General features: G+C 36.8%; 1 protein-coding gene across 37 annotated transcripts in view; it reads right to left on the minus strand.

The window, feature by feature from the left end:
• Positions 1-16,896, minus strand: part of Ptprd (protein tyrosine phosphatase receptor type D) — a 2,001,112-nt gene that overhangs the window by 1,260,762 nt on the left and 723,454 nt on the right. For all 37 annotated transcript variants that reach the window (XM_036177144.1, XM_036177143.1, XM_036177148.1 and 34 more), the window contains one exon: positions 12,676-12,724. The gene's annotated coding sequence lies outside the window, so the exon portion shown is untranslated. The remainder of the gene's footprint in view (positions 1-12,675; positions 12,725-16,896) is intronic.

A 16,896-nucleotide genomic window follows, 5' to 3' on the forward strand; every position in this document is an offset into this window, starting at 1 on the left:
AGCAATTCCTTAAATGTCTTTTTAGCTATTTGAGCTTCCTCTGTTGAGAATTCTCTGTTTAGTTCTATAGCCCATTTCTTAATTGGACTGTTGGCATTTTGATGTCTAACTTCTTGAGTTCTTTATATATTCTAGATATCAGCCCTCTGTCAGATGTGGGGTTAGTGAAGACCTTTTCCCATTCTGTAGGCTGTCACTTTGTCTTGTTGACCGTGTCCTTTGCTCTACAAAAGCTTCTAGGTTTCAAACAGGTCCCATTGATTGATTGTTTCTCTCAGTGTCTGTGCTACTGGTATTATATTAAGAAAGTGATCTCCAGTGCCAATGCATTCAAGACTACTTCCTTCTTTCTCTTCTATCAGGTTCAGAGTAGCTAGATTTATGTTGAGGTCTTTGATCCACTTGGACTTAAGTTTTGTGCATGGTGACAGATATGGATCTATTTGCAGCCTTCTACACATTGACACCCAGTTATGCCAGCACCATTTGTTGAAGATGCTTTCTTTTTTCCATTGTACATTTTTGGCTTCTTTGTCAAAAATTATATGTTCATAGGTGTGCTGGTTAATGTCAGGGTCTTCAATTCAATTCCTTTGGTCCACATGTTAGTTTTTATGTCAGTACCAAGCTGTTTTTATTACAGTAGCTCTATAGTAGGGCTTTAGGTCGGGGATTGTGATGCCTCCAGAGGTTGTTTCATTGTACAGGATTCTTTTGGCTATCCTGGGTTTTTTGGTTTTTTGTTTTTCCATATGAAGTTGTTCAACTGAAGAATGGATTAAGAAAATATGGTACATATACACAATGGAGGACTACTCAGCAGAGAAAAAAATGGCATCATGAGGTTTGCAGTCAAATAGATGGATCTAGAAAAAAATCATACTGAGTGAGGTAACCCAGATTCAGAAGGACAAACATGGTATCTACTCACTCATAAGAGGATACTAGATGTAAGACAAAGATGGCTAGACTGCTACACAACTCCAGGGAGGCTACCTAGAAAACAGGACCCTAGGAAAGACCCAAGGATCACCCAATGAAAGAGAAATGGATGAGATCTACATGAACAACCTGGATGACAGTGGGAGTAATGAAGGGCAAGTTTCAAGGGGAATAAAGCTTAGGGGTGCAGGAGATCCCAGCTGGATCAAGAACAGAAAGGGAGAACAAGAATTAACAAACCATGATAAATGAAGACCAAATGAGAACAGGAAGAGGCAGAGTGCTGGAGAGATCCCCTTAAATCCACAATGATACATCTTCTGTAGACTGCTGGCAATGGTCAAGAGACAGCCTGATCTGACCTAGGCTGGTGATCAGATGGCCAAATACCCTAATGATTGTGCTGGAACTCTCATCCAATAACTGATGAAAGTGGGTGCAGAGACCCTCGGCCAGGCCCCAGGTAGAGCTCCAGGAGTCCAATTTGTAAGAAAGAGGAGGGACTGTAAGAGTTTGAATTGTTGAGACTAAGATTGGAAAAAGTACAGGGACAAATAGCCAAACTGATGGAAACACATGAACTATGAACCAAAATCTGTGGAGCCCCCAACTGGATCAGGCCCTCTGGATAAGTGAGACAATTGAATAGCTTGAACTGTTGGGGAGGCACCCAGGCAGTGGTACCCAGACCTATCCTTAGTGCATGAGCTGGCTGTTTGGAACCTTGTGCTTACTCAGGGACACTTTACTCAGCCTGGAAGGAGGGGACTGGACCTGCCTGTACTGAATCCACCAGATTTAAATGAATCCCCAGGGAAGTCTTGTCCCTGGAGGAGATGGGAATAGAGGGGAGGGGCTGGGAGGGAAAGTGGGGCAGGGGTGGGAGGGGGGAGGATAAGGGAACCCATGGCTGATGTGTAAAATTAAAACACAAATATAATAAAAAAAGAAAATAAGAGTTGTGCTGCAAATATTAGATTAAAAAATCTTAAACATGTAAGCAAAATATACATATAATTATTTACAATCTTAAAAATTAAGTTTTAGAAATAAAAGATAAGTCACTGTGTATAACAAAAGTCACCTTTCTGTGCTATTTGAAACATAGTCACTACAAAATGATGCTACCCTACCATATTTTAGTAAGTTCTTTATCCTGATTGGTGAATTCACATCCTGTGAATTCAGAAACTAATCAACAAGTTACACTAAAACTTTACAATAGACAATGTAGACAATGTCACATGGGATTGTTGACATGCATTATTTTTATTCATTTTTACTTCACATGTATGACTGTTTTGCCTATATGTAGGTATGTGCATCATGTGTATGCCTGATGCCTTCAGAAATCATAAGAGGTCGTCAGAATCCCTGGAACTGAAGTAACTGTTGGTTATGAGCTACCGAGTCGGTGCTGAGAAGATGACCTTGTCTCCCCTGCAAGAAAAGTAACTATTTTTATCACCCCAGTCCTTCATGTTATACTTATTGGTATAAACATGAGCAATCTCTCCATCTCTGCTTGTAGTGTTAATTAGTATAGACGTCCCCAGTTTTTGGTTTCATAAACATCACAATAAGAAACTCCTCATGGTTAGTATATGCTGTGTTTAATATTTTCAGGGATTCAATCTCAAGTTAATTAATCTCACAGATACCACATCTGGGACACAGATACCACATCTTTGCTCTTAGAAAGAGAACTGTCACCGTATCCAGATGATAGACACTCAGAGTGTTCAAGATTTGATGCATGCTACAACTTTCTCTGTCCTCACACACCCAAAGAGTCAAACACGTACCCCATTTCTGTACCTCCTAAAAAATTCAACAGAATGGAATTATCAATAGAGAAGTTTTTAATGGACCTCTTCAAAGTGCGTAGCCTTTGGGTGTAATAACATACTTTCCTCCACTTCCTGGGTTTCCTGTACCATTTGTACAACTCCAGCACCTTTTAAAACAGTGCCAACAACAGACTACCCTGCCAAGACCAACTGGGACTCAGTTGATGTCTAAGCCATTTATAAGACACTCTTCTAATCTCTTATGAAATGTGCTTGTCAGCTAAGATATGCATGCGCTTACTTTCAGCAGAGAGCAGAGACTTCTCAATTGACTCTAAAATATATTTACCTTTTTGAACAATATGCTTACCCTTTTGAATAAGAAAGGCATTTTTCTCTAGAATATCAAAATAAATAAAAAGACTTATACTCTTGAATTTATTATAATATAATAAGGTATTCATTGTCATATTATGTTTCCTCTTAATTCACCAGTTTGGGATAACAGGCAAGACTTTAAATGAATTCATATCCTAGATTTGTCTATGTCAAAGACAAGATGTTAGCATGTTTCAATAATATATATCAAAATAAACTCACAGAGAATGTGAGCATAAAATGTAACAATAGATTTCAAACAGCACACTTTATCTTATCTATTTGAATTTTAGATTAAATGTTCAATTTTATAAAATAGAAAAGTTGCAATAACGGCTGTTCTTTTTTGTTTCCATTATATAATTTTTTGCTATAACTGGCACATATTATTGTTATCCTTGACAAAGAAGAGTCTCTTGAATAATATGCTAAATAGTAGCAACCTTTTCTACATCATCTTCCCATGACTGGATGACACATGTAGTGTGCTCAGCCACAGTTAAGATCTGCTGGAGAAGGGCAGCAGTGGTAGTATTCAACTTACTTTATTCTGGGACAATAAAATGTCTTTGATTTAGGAAAAGGATGACTTGAGTTGCATGGAAAAATTTAAAGATTGTATTTTGGGGGTTAATTGTTTCAGAAACCATGTGGAACATGATAGTGCAGAGGGAGGTAAGCAACAGGCTCATTTTGTGCTCCTGTATAAATTAAAATAGAGAGATAGGTAGGTGAATCTGTGAAAGTAGCCATGCATCCATCAGCAGCTCACCTTCAGAGAGGAACAGGGGAAAACAGGACAGACATTTTTCTCAAGAAAGAAAATGCTACTATATAGAATCCCTGTGGATTCTATATGCAGGCAATATGCTTTCATTTCCTCTCTATTAGTGACCCTCAAGTTGAGAGATGCTATTTGCCAGAGAAAGCCAAGATGCTTCCAGTGTATAGAATTCTTTTTTCTTTCATTTTTTTCCAGCTTAGTGACCTCTGTCCTCACTTACTTCCCCCTTGACCCTGTAAGTGGCAGCAGGAAGAACTCACATTAATGTTTCAGATTCATTGTATGCTCAAATGAATGTTTCTAATTGTTTCTGTGAGAAGGATCACCCTTGGCCACCTCTCCTCCAGAAGCTGCCCAGGTTTCACTACAGATTTGCTTTAAAATCCCAAGGATTATGGATATCCATGCTATTAAAATATGTATTTAATGATGATCTTTCCCATAGAATACTGATGTTCCAATAATTGCCATGAATTTTATAACTTAAATTAAATCTCCATCTATGTGCACAGAATACAAAGCAGGAAGCGAACTGCCACAGAGAATTCTTCCAGGTTGTCTGCAGTTAGTCTTAAGGAACCCTGTGAATATCCACTCTCAAACCTTTTTCTCTGTTCCCAATCTGCTGTTCATCTAAAGTAAAAATTGTAAATCACACAATGACCAGAAAGAGATAAAAGGAATTATCTTGACAGCTCGTGTTTCCCAGTAATGCTATGGATGGTCCTGTAGGCTAGACCGTCAAATGCTGGGCTTAGAACCTATGTAAGCTGTCTCTTTCCTCTCTCACTTCCCATATCTGGGCAATTACTGCCTTTGGGGGGCTTTGGCTAAGCAGACTGTCAATTCAGTGCAGCAATTCCACTCTAGACCAGGCAGCTGACAATTGCATCCTTCTAGAGACCTTCCTGCTTGCTTCTTGCTTCCCACTGCACCATTTTCCATGTAGTGTCTTAAGACATAAATAAAATAAGGTAATTATATTCTTCTGTATAAAAGTACCCGTGGTTCCTTGTGGCATTTATAATTCAATCTGATATATTTAGCATGGTTTACACAATTCACTTTTCCACTTATCTTTCAGGGTTTCTGACTAGATTTCCTATAAAAAAAAAAAAAGAATAGGAATACTACGCAAATTGTTATGATCTTTACATAAATACCAGCCCTCCAGAAAAGAAACAATGTAAAGAAATAGTTAATTGTAAATGGTTGTATGTCAGCTTCTCTGAAGCATGAGAAAAATGCAAGTTTGGCCTACTGTAGAATTGACTGTTCCCTTCCCTTGTCTCATACTAGCACAATCCATCCTGTCCTTTGGTGACAGGAAGGTCACCCCTCCCATGCTCCCTAGGACCTGTTTTGCAGACAGGTCTTAGTGCCTTTCTATGTGCTGCTTCTCAAGTTCCTTTAGCTCAAATAGTCAGTATGTCAAGGGGCCATATGTTGGGTGGTCTTGCTTGTAGGTCATCAAGGCCTGCCGCATGTCCAGCACATCTTTTTACACACTACTCTCAGCTTCTTTAATTTTTCCCTCTTCCCAGACAGGACATCTTGGCACATCCCTCTTAATTTACTCATATAGTGAACTCTATCCGCTCTCCAGTGTAGAGTCTCAGTTCGAATACCTTCTCTTCAGGGACCTTTCCTGAAGCTAAAAAACCCAACACTTTAGAGTACATTTCTTTGTAACTTTTTATTAAAACTGAGATCAACTTTGTATATGTGCATTTAATATTTTAAATATTTCTCTGATTAGACTGTGAAATTAATAAAGATGTAAATATTGTCTATTCTACCCTCATGTCTACTTTTTTTCCCTTCACACCTAAATACTTCACAAAACAACAAATTTCCCTATTAAATACTTTCAACTAATTAATTTTCCCAGCCCAATCACAGTTTCCCCTCCCACCTTCCCTCCAAGTCTCCCCCCACCAACAATTTTCCCTCCACCCCATCCACTCCTCCTGCTTTCTCTTCACAAAAGGGCAGATTGCTCATGGATATCAACCAGCCATGGCATATCAAGTTGCAGTAAGACTAGGTATCTCTTCCCCTATAAGGCTTCCAAAAGAAACCCTTAGGAGGGAAGGCTCCCAATAGCAGACAACAGAATCAGAGACAGACCTTGTTTCCACTGTTAGGAGTCCCACAAGAAAATCAAGGTACACAACTGCAACATACAGGCAGAGAGGGCCTAGGTCAGTCCCATGCAAAGTCTCTGCTTGTCAGATCAGTCTCTGTGAGGCCCTATGGGTCCAGGTTAGTTGACTCTGTTTTTTTTCCTCGGGGTGTCCTGGGCTCCTCAGCTCCCACAATCCTTCCTCCACTTCTTCCACAGGATTCCCTAATATCCACCTAATATTTGCCTGTAGGTCTCTGTATCTGTTTCCATTAGTTACTTGGTGAACCTTCACTGACAACAATTTGTCTAGGTAACAATCTATGAATAGAGCAGAATATCATTATGAATCATTTCATTGAATTTTTTAAATTGCCAGTAATGTTTTGTACTATCCTAGGTATCTAGGCTATCCAAATTCTAGGTCCTGACCCTCTAGGCAATGTCAGGGGTGGGGTCCCTCTTATGGTATGGGTCTCAAGCTGGACCTGTCATTGATTGGTTACTCCCATAATTGCTGTGCCAACTTTACACCAGCTCATCTTGTAGGCAGGGTTAATTGTAGGTCAAAGGTTATGTGGCTGGGTTGAGGTCCCATTTCCTCTCCTGGAAGTCCTGCCTGGTTACAGAAGATGGCTAATTCAGGCTCTGTATCCCCCATTACTAGGAATCTTACCTAGAGTTATCTTCATGAATTCCCAAGAGTTTTCATTGCATTATTTATTAAATATTTTGATGTCAAGAAGATTTGAAATATAATTCTCATAAGACAAAAAAAAATATTTTTTTTGTTGTACATCCATTGTTTTGTACTTTGAATCATTATGACACAGATTGTCTTGAGGAAAAGTCATGGAAAATAAACTTTCAATGTAAATATTTTATAATAAAACTATTGTGGAATATTAGTTGAAAATGTGTTATATTTGTTTAACATGTTATGGAATATTTGTCTAATGATGCAAAGATGTGCTGTATTCTGTTGTGTTGCATTTATTTAACTCTGTGGAGCTGTGTTGCTTTGCCTGTCTAAAACACCTGATTGATCTAATAAAGAGCTGAATGGCAAATAGCTAGGCAGGAGTCAGGATAGTTTGGACTGGCATGCAAAGAGAATAAATAGGAGGAGAAGTCTAGAAAGAGAAGATCAGGGAGCAAAAGGAGAAAGAAAAGAGGACTGGATTAAGAAGTAAAGAAAAGTATATAAAAGGTAAAAGAATAATTTAAGAATAGCTTGCCAGAAATAAGCCAAGCTAAAGCCAGGACTTTATAAGAAAGAATAGGACTTCATGTGTTTATTTGGGAGCTGGGTGGTCGGCCCCCAAAGGATAAAGAGAAAAGAGTAAACAAAACAACAACATAAAACAAATGCAATTTCCAGTAAAGCAATAATATGATACCACTATGTTTCATTATATCTCTCAAAAATTTTAGTTAATATAGATTATATCTGAATGTTTAAACGAAACTGTTATATCAGAGAAAATCACCTGCAAAAAATAACATGTATAACAGGTCAATTCATTCTATGGCAAATTTTTGTATAATTGACTCAAAATTTGGATAATTAAATAATAGATTTTGATAACATCCTTTTTATCAGTCACAAATAAAGTTTATGTGAAACTACTTTATTATGTGACAAAATGTGCATGAACTTAAAATACTTGCTTTCTATAAATTTTTGTTTGTTTTTGAAACAGTCTTCCACTGTGCATCCTTGGCTGGATTGGAACTCTCTATGCAAACCACACTGGTCTTGAACTCATAGATATCTGGCTACCTCTGCCTCCCAAGTATTATGATTAAAGGCATGTGCCATCATGTCTAGCATTAAATATAAATTTTAATCATTTTTAGTATATAATGAATATATAAATCAGGAGAGATGTAAATTTATTTATTGTACCCACAAAAATTAGCAAGTAGAAATATTCTGTTAATATTAGTTTTGCAATGACCATTCTAAACTCTACAAACTTAAATGATTCATCCCTACTAGCTAGATTTCATTGTGCCAGAATGTTTTACTTATTCAACTAAGGGAAAAAAGAATTCAATAGTCTTATCTAGCTGTGAACTCTGTTAGCCACACTAATGACTTGTATTAGCAAGATATGCACAGCAATGCATACTGCCATGAATGTTATGATGTGATGGGAGTAACCAACCACTTTCTGGATGGATTCAAAGCCTGCTTCACAAGAAAGAAATCATGTCTGGTACAGCAAGGTAGACCCAAATTCATGACTTGCTAGGTCACAGGCCCCAGGTGTGAAGCTAATATTATTATTATAATTAGTGGAGCTAATATTAATATCTTATAACTTATACTTTATACTTCAAATTTTTCTTATCTTTATACTCACATACTAGTATATCCCTCATCTTTCATCAGATAAGTTTATTTTTTTCAGTAGATGACATTAGTATATAAACAAATTACTAATCCTTGCGCAAAGAATTAGTGGCTGTGGAGTACTCAACTCTATATGAGATATCATTTCCTCTAAAACTTCAGGATCGACACAAAATGTGGATCAGAAAGAGAGATAGGTAGTAGACATGTGCAGAGAACATTATTATATGAAAATGTTAGGGTGGTTGTACACATTAACTCATAGAAGCTATACCTGCATGCACCAGATCAAGCCAATCATAATCCCAGGATTGACAGTGTGAGGCTAATAGAGTGCCACCTCTATTAGAGAAGCTATTTGTACTTGATGGCTACTGGGAAGGAAGAGTCCATTTTCTTAAGGGATGTGACCAGAGAGAGGCTACCTGTGTTAGGGTAAACTGTTCCACACCCTTGTACAGACAGGCAGCACTAAGAGTAGTCAGTGGGTTTGAAAGTGGGAGAGAAAGAGAGAATACATGATTTTGGGAGGGCAAATGTAAGGGTAAGTGAGGAATTGAAGGGAGGGAGTGGGGAGTATTTGATTAAAATACATCATATGCATGTATGAATTTTCAATGAAAAATCTGCAATGTTATTAAAATAAAACATATAACTAAATAACTATTAAGCAAAAATATTATATTTAATCAATTTCATAAATATATTAAATGTGATACATGCACCTTAAAGTGCTATCCTTTTAAGAATCATTTTGTGTATATATCTGTGCGTATGGTATGTGTGGTATGTATGGGTGTGCTTGTATTTTTTGAAAGAATACCCCAAGGATATCTTGTAGTGGATAGCCATCCCAGCATTGGCCTGGAAGTTCCAACCCCCATTGAGGCTTCAGTAATGGTCACGCCAACAAGGTGGGGCAGAGGAGGAAGCAGAAGACCCAGGATCCAGAGGAGGTCTCTCGCTTGGTTCTGGGATGCTGGACGCAGGAGGTAGACCTAGCAGAGTTCTCCAGAGAACACTGCCAGACTGTGCCATACCTTTGCCAGACCCTACAACCTATCCCTTCATTTGTAAATTACCCCACAAAATAAACCTCCCTTTTAACTATGTGGAGTGGCCTTAACAATTTCACCAATAATATCTAAATAACTTATAACCATTCCTCCCATTATTATAAAAGTCTCTTTGGGGCTAAGGTGGGCATCTTTGTTTCTATAATAATCACTTTTAAATATCCCATGTGAAGTGTTTCTTTTAAAATGTAACTAAAAGTACAAGTTAGATGCCTAAAAGCAATGGGATTCTATACCATTTCAGAAACTTTCAAGGTATGCTTTAATAATGAAACATACCCAGACATACAGGCTTATTAAATTGCTTCTGTATGCTAAGGCTTTAATTCCCCACAAATATAAAAGCTTATGATACTGGATGCTAACAGTCTGCGTTTTACATGCTGATTCGAAGCTGACCAGGTTGTGATCATTATGGAGGAACAGATGAACAGAAAGTTGCCTTGGTAAAAGTCAACTTCATTTTCATAGCACAGCTAATGCAATTTATAAATAAATAAGGTCTTATATTTTTTTTTCTTAGAAAGCATGTATTTTCATATTTTACTTCCATGTCACATACTTTACTTTCAACTTTCTGAAGCTCAAACATAAAGCCTTCATAGAAAAACCCAGTTTGATAAATCTTGACAGGTGATAAAATAAGTTTTACTTTAAATAACTCACTGCCTCTATTCATTGGTATCAAATAGACTTCACTACAAAATTCCTAATATATAAAATTGTCACTCATGTCCAAAGAACTTTCTGCTGTTACCTAAATCTTTTTCTTTACCATGTTCTTAAATTCATTGAGAGCCATATATAAAACTGTATCAAATGTTCTCTTTGTATAATTCATCCAGAATTAACTTTTTCATAGAAAATATTGCTTATTTTCCTCAACATTTATGGTAAAATATCTAATAACTTATACCAATTTCTTCTTGTTTTAAAATCTACACACTAGCAAACAAGAAAACAAAAGTAAATAGGTGGAAGATTTTCTGTGCCCTGCCTGGTGCTGTGGCCACTGGGACCCAAGTAAACATGCAGAGGCTTATATTATTTTAACTGCTCAGCCATTAGCTCAGGCTTATTACTGAGTAGCTCTTACACTTAAATTGATCCATAATTCTTATCTATGTTTAGCCATGTGGCTTGGTACCTTTCTCAGTTCTGCATTGTCATCTTGCTTCCTCTGTGTCTGACTGGAGACTCCTGACTCAGCCTTCCTCTTCCCAGAATTCTCCTCTGCTTATCCCACCTATACTTTCTGCCTGGCTACTGGCTAATTAGCATTTTATTAAACCATTGTACAAGCGCATTACCCCACAGAAAGTAACCTTCCTTTTCTTTTTCTTTGCTTTGATTAAAAAGAGACTAAATTTTATTGGATAACTGCTGCAGATATTTTTATATAACTTTAAGCTATCTATTTAGGGAGACTTAAACATGAGGCATTTAATCATCCAAGAACAAAATGATGGGATGGTACAAATCTTTGAGGTCTTCAAATATGTACAAAGTGGATTTTAAATCATTTTTTCATTCAGCTGCAGTATCCCATTTTGAGACAATCTTGGCTGCCTTGGGAACAGCTCAAAATGACAATGGTCAGTTGAATGAATATCCTCAGCTTTTGGCCTCAGTGTCTAAGTGAGATTTTCATGGAGTACAGAATTTAAGATGGACAAAATACTTTGATGTTTTATATACTGGAAATTTGATTATTAGTACCTTTATTGAAAAATGTGGCTAAGAAGTAATCCATCAAATTCTATTTGGATGGCCAGCTCCTCTCACCTGCCAATCTTATCTAAACCCTACCTTCCCATGCCCAGGCATCTCTCAGTACTTTATGTCTGAGCCTAGATCACAAAACAGACATTATGAAAAAGTCAGTTTTACAAACCTAATTTTGTTTTAAGTAAATTAACATTAAAAATGGAATCAAGTATTTAATTCATGAGGATCTTTCATGTTAATATTTAACCCTACATTCAACAACTACATAACTTTAAAGAAAGGTTTTTAGAGACAACTGAGTTCAGTTTTACATGGTGGAACCTATTGCCATTAACATTTGTTTTTAGATCTTTAAAAAATATTATTATTTTCTTATGCTACATATATGTTACACCCCTACTACAGTTTCCTCTACCACCATTTCTGCCATTACCCTCATCTCCCTTCTCCTCAAGATCCACTCCTCCTCCATTTTCCAGAGAGATAGAAAGAGAGAGAGAGAGCAGGCCTCCCACAGTCATTAACCGAACATGGCATAACAAGTAATAATAAGGCTAGATAAGAATTATGGGTCAATTTAAGTGTAAGACCTAGTCAGTAATAAGCCTGAGCTAATGGCTGAGCAGTTAAAATAATATAAGCCTCTGCATGTTTACTTGGGTCCCAGTGGCCACAGCACCAGGCAGGGCACAGAAAATCTTCCACCTATTTACTTTTGTTTTCTTGTTTGCTAGTGTGTAGATTTTAAAACAAGAAGAAATTGGTATAAGTTATTAGATATCAAGTCTGAACAAGGTGGTCTATCAGGAAAAAATGAGTTCTAAGTGCAGGCAAAAATGTTAGAGACAGCCGTACTCCCACAGTTAGGTGTCCCATAAGAACACAAAGCTATACAACCATAACACATATGCAGAGCACCTAGCTTAGATGCATACAGGGGCTGTGATTGTTGCTTCAGTCTCTGTGAGACCCTATGAAAGTCCCACAGAAGAGAGGAAAGGATTCTAGGAATCAGAGGGGTCAAGGACACCACATGACTTTAGATCTTAAGTAGCCCTGAAGTTTGAAAAGTAGCGTAGTTCCCGATTCTGCAGCTGTGAATTTACAGGGTTGCCGCAAATCAAAACAAAGAAAAGTCAACAAGCCTTTATTTTCAGAATCTTTAAGCAAGCAATGCAATTTTTGAAACTAACATTTTTTTAATTCAACCTCTTTTCTTATTATAAAGATACACTTTAAATGGAAACAACAAAGGAAAAAAAATGAGAAAAGTTGTTATTGATTTCTTGTGTCCTAGGATTCCTACTGCTTTATCCACACCAGACAAGTAATTGTCTAAGTGTTTTTTCTTTGTAGTCCCTTTCTTTGCCCCACCTCCCTCCATTCTTAACTCTGCCTCTGGCTTCTGCGTGTATAACTTTAAAATGAATTAAAATAGATTTAGGAATAAAAAGCACATTCTAAATCTATGCATGTAGTAATTATAATCTTACCATCAACTCAGTGGTTAGGAGTTCAAATGCAAGTTCACCACCCTGAGACCTAGAGAAATACAATACAAACCACGCTGTTAGTATTGGCATTTGATTTTCAATAAAAAAACATATTAATGATCCAATGATAAGTGTCATTTTGTGGATTATTAATGTATATTTAACTTAATGGTTTTAACTACACTTTTGTCAGAACTAGCATCACTCAACTCACCTGAAATTATTGATATTTAACAATCATTCCTTTCATTTGAACTATTTAAGACAGAGATTACAGACAAGCAGAACACCTGTACAGTATTTCTTCTCACGGTCCTGGGAGAGATGGATACATTCGCACACATAATCCACTCTGCAGATGCGATTCTAGAGGGTAAACACCACTCATTGTTTACCAATGCCAATCCATATGTTTATATACAGATTCATAGAAAATGAATGCACACCAGCAATGTGACTGCAATAATATAATCCTATTCTATACTTTCCATTTTAACTGCTGGAGAATATAGAATTCCACATGACCATAAATGTATAGTTATAAAATTACAATCATATTCTACATTGCTGCTTTTTTGTCTTGTCTTTGTTTCATTTTTTGTTTGTTTGTTTGTTTGTTTTTTAGTGAGACATGGTTTCTCTGAGTAACAGCGTTGAGTATCCTGGAACTCACAGAAATCTACCTGCCTGTCTCCCAAGTGCTAGGATGAATGGTGTCCACCACCACCTCGAGGCTTACACAGAGAATATAGGACTTCACATGACTACAAACATTCCATATTGAAGACTGTGTCATACTTCATAGTGTAGAAGGTATTTGAGGTCATAGAAATGCATGACCTGATCTAAATTTATTGTCTTTATATCTCTTGGCTACAATCACTCATGGCATTATTTGATAGATGATACAGCCTTTGTAAATTCTTTATTATTTTAATGCAGCTTATTAACTAACAATCATTATTAGTCTTTAAAGTTTATTTACTTCCAGGTAGATGCTTTTTGATGAGAATAAAAATAAAAATGAAAATTCAATCTCTTCTCAATAAGGAAATGAGTAGTGTTTACAAACTCTTCAGAAATTCAAGAATGTGCTTTGGCATATGCATAGTTAACTACAATGAAAGTTGATATAAATAGAAACAGTAAAAAAAGCACTGCCATGTTGGCTGCTTAATTTTGGAGGATATATTTTCTCAAGGTATTTATGTACTAAGGTGTTAAATCTCAATACTATAAATGGAAATATTGACTATGACAAATGAGTATTTAGCATTTTAGCAAGGATTGTCATATGTGAAAATGAGTGTTTCATTAAAGAGAATAATGGTGAAATTTAATAAAATGCCACTCTCATGTAGATAAACATCAACACATCAAAATTTGATTTCTTCTGTTGGTGTGTTTTGGTGTGGGTATATATACAAATGAGTGCACTCAAATGACTAGAAGTGAACCTGGGGTTCCTCAGTGACCAGACCACGTCGTTTTTGCTGTTGTTGGTGGTGGTTGTTTCTATGACAAGGTCTCACAATTGACTGGAACTTGCTTCTTAGTGAGCCTCAGGGACATACCTGTCCCTCCTTTCCTGGTGCTGGGATTATAAGTGTGTGCTAGCACATTGACCATTTTTATGTGAGTTATGAGGATCAAACTCAGGTCCTCATACTGGCATAGGAACCATTTTTTCTACTAAATAACCTACCTAGCTGTCAGCCTTTCTTTCTTCTTTTGCAAGGTGAATTGTATATATGGAGTGCAATCCTTAATAACAAATGCTAAGAAAAAAATCTCAGCCAAGGTCACAGGATAAATTGTTGGCGGAGATAGGAATTATTCAAAATTTTTGATTCCTGATGTACTGTGTTAAACTTCAGTTTCTGGCCTTAGCTATTGGCCTCCCCATTGCCAAATTGGTAGGCTCTGTTCAACAGCATCCCATAGATGCTTTCACCATTCTTTCTCTTTACAAGCCACAAAGCACATTAATCTTTTAAATACTACAGACTCATCTTTCAAGTATGACCCCATTGCCACTGCCACTGCTGGAGGAAGAAGCGGGAAAAGCATTGTTGACATATACTTCCTATCGACATTTGTTAAGGAAAATCTTCCCCCTCACAAAAATCCACCTAGTCAGACTCAAAGTACTTAACCTCCAAAAGTCAACTCTCAGTGGCCTTGCTTCTTGCTCTTCATTTTCATTAGCAGATATAATAAGTTAAATTTTGGTAACACAATGTCTTCAATTAGGGTTTCAGGGTTTCTATTGCTATGATGGAACATCATGACCATAAAGCAAATTTGGGGAGGGAGGGGTTTATTAAGCTTACACTTCCACACTGATGTTCACCACTAAAGGAAGTCAGGACAGGACTCAAACAGGGTAGACCCTGGAGGCTGGAGCTGATGCAGAAGTCCTGGAGGGGTGCTGCTTACTGGCTTGCTTCCCCTGGCTTGCTCACCCTGCTTTCTTATAGAACCCAGGACCATCAGCCTAGGGATAGTACCACCACAATGGGCTGGGACCTCCCCCATTGATCACTAATTGAGAAAATGCCTTACAGCAGGATCTTATGGAGTCATTCCCACAACTGAGGCTTCTTCCTCTCTGATGACTCTAGTTTGTGTCAAGTTGACCCACAGAACCAGCCAGTAAACACAATAACCCACTGAGGTGGTAGAATAAACATTTAGCTGAAACCAAATATGATCATGCCTGAATAAGCTGAATGATTACATTCATGATTACAAATAAAAATACTGTTATTACTATTTTATTTTTATAAACTGAATGTCAAGCTTTAATATTTGGCATTATAATTAAGAAATAATAATTCCTTTTTAATGTCATTTAGCAGTATCCTATGCGAGATTACTCTTTCAGGCACTGTGTTACATATTTTCAATTTTAAATGGAAACTTTTAACTGAATAATTGAATTTAAATATAAAAATCATATGATATTTATGATCTCTAGCTACATCTAGAATGTGTATTTGAGTTTGAGACACTAATAAAAATCCAAAGGCCATCTTCATCTGTTTTACTGACATTATTATATTGATTAGATATAACAGGGATGTGCATTGTAAATCACTGCTCAGATTTACATTTAGGGATTCAGAAATAATATCAAAAGCATCTGATAAATTTGTCTTCCAGGGTTAAATACAAGCCAAAGAAATGATTTCAAGCATATACAAAGTCTAATGTCAAAGTGTGGCTGGCTCCAAACTTAATTTATCTTTTTTAATGATTTGTAGGGTTAGACTCTGGCAAAGATATGAAATGCTGTGATGTATTTAAACAGAGAAGAGACAATCTAACATGACATGAATAAATAATTATGTTTAGAAGAGGTATTTGTGAATAAGGACCAGTTATTAAGCTAACAGTGCCATTTGCACTGAGTTTTACCCTTGATGCACTTCAGGAAATTTCATTTCACATAATATTCTAACAGTATGACCTTATCATGCACCACTCTCACTTGAGCTACTTACATTGGGAAGTTCAAGCACTTCACAGAGCAGTATGCTAAGAAATGATTGTCAACTTGAATATATTACTGGAACTTTTATAAATCTAATAACCTAAATCTATCAGGTTAAAGAAGGAATACATTAGTGTTACCGTGTGACCAAGTAATACAGGCTAGCACTTTAGTTATTTATTCTAGGTAATATACACATCCAGAGAACACATGAAATTTCCCCAGAAGCATATATAATGTTCCATTCCTTTCATTAAATCTCCACACAATCTTGCTATTTTTAACATCATATGAATAGAAAGGCTAAATAGGCTAACAAATGCATTCAAGGGCACACAGCCAATAAGTCATAGAGTTGAGTTTCAATCAGAATGTCTCTTAGTACATAATGAGATACAACATTCAGATTTTTTTTAAAATGTGTGTGTGTGTGTGTGTGTGTGTGTGTGTGTGTGTGTGTCTGTGACATGAATATGGGTGCCTATGAGTGTCAGAAGAGGCCATCAGATTCCCTGCAGTTGTAGTTAAAGGTAGTAACTAAACTGTGGTCCTCTGGACGCGGAAAACATGCTAAAACACCTCTCTAGCACTCGATTCTTTTAATGAGGAAGTATGCAATAAAACACAGCTTCCCTTTTAATCTCTTTAAGAACTTCAAGAGGCATAGACACAATGAAACACTCTCCAGCTGTCAGGAAAAGTAAAATCACAACCTTTTCAGGTAA

Source organism: Onychomys torridus, chromosome 2, assembly GCF_903995425.1.
Source record: "Onychomys torridus chromosome 2, mOncTor1.1, whole genome shotgun sequence".
Lineage (NCBI taxonomy): Eukaryota > Metazoa > Chordata > Mammalia > Rodentia > Cricetidae > Onychomys > Onychomys torridus.